The sequence below is a fragment of the Myotis davidii genome, unplaced genomic scaffold, assembly GCF_000327345.1.
Source record: "Myotis davidii unplaced genomic scaffold, ASM32734v1 scaffold43, whole genome shotgun sequence".
Taxonomy (NCBI): domain Eukaryota; kingdom Metazoa; phylum Chordata; class Mammalia; order Chiroptera; family Vespertilionidae; genus Myotis; species Myotis davidii.
Genome location: NW_006294590.1, coordinates 1,968,236 through 1,968,872, shown reverse-complemented (window position 1 = coordinate 1,968,872; position 637 = coordinate 1,968,236). Strand labels below are relative to the sequence as shown.

At 70.3% G+C, this 637-nt stretch overlaps 1 protein-coding gene across 1 annotated transcript in view; it reads left to right on the top strand.

Annotated features, from left to right (window-relative positions):
* RIMBP2 (RIMS binding protein 2) overlaps nt 1-637 on the top strand; it is a gene marked incomplete at its 5' end in the record, with an annotated part of 23,064 nt that overhangs the window by 11,543 nt on the left and 10,884 nt on the right. The window lies entirely within an intron of this gene.

Genomic DNA, 637 nt, shown 5'->3' with positions numbered 1-637 from the left:
GGCCCTGCGAGGGGGTGGGGGCGGAGGGCCAGGAGGGATGACTATCCTCGGGGACAGGGGGCCACACAACAACCCCCCTCAGACCCCCCACCGGGGACCTTCCCACAATCCACGTGCTCGGCGTGGCTGTCAGCGGGTTTGAGGGGAGGTCACCCTCATGGAGACGAAGCCCAGGGGACGGGCCGCGTGTGCCCCTGTCCTTGTTGGGGCGTGGCCACCCCGCTGCCGGCTGCTCTGCCTGGAGCACATGTTCATGCCCCTGGGCAGCCTGGGTTCGTGGGTGGGTCCCCTCTGCGTGCCAGGCCCTGGGCCAGGCCACAGGGGCAAGGCCACGGGGGACCCCTGCTCCTAGCCCTTCCCGCCCCCGGGGGAGACGGACAGAAGGCAGGACAGCGGGCAGGACCCTGTGGGTTTTCTGGACGGAAAGGCTTTGGGGAGGAGACTCGGTGGCGGATAAGGGGCCTGCGTGGTCTTCCTCCGGGAACTCGGGGGCCGCGTTCTCAATGGTGTGCAGAAGGCGGCACCACCCGGCGGCCAGCTCAGGGCCGCCTGCACAGAGAGACTGATGGATGCTCCACAAAGGCCGCCCCCCCGCCCCCCGCCACCGCGCCAGGTCCCTGTGCAGACCCGCACATGG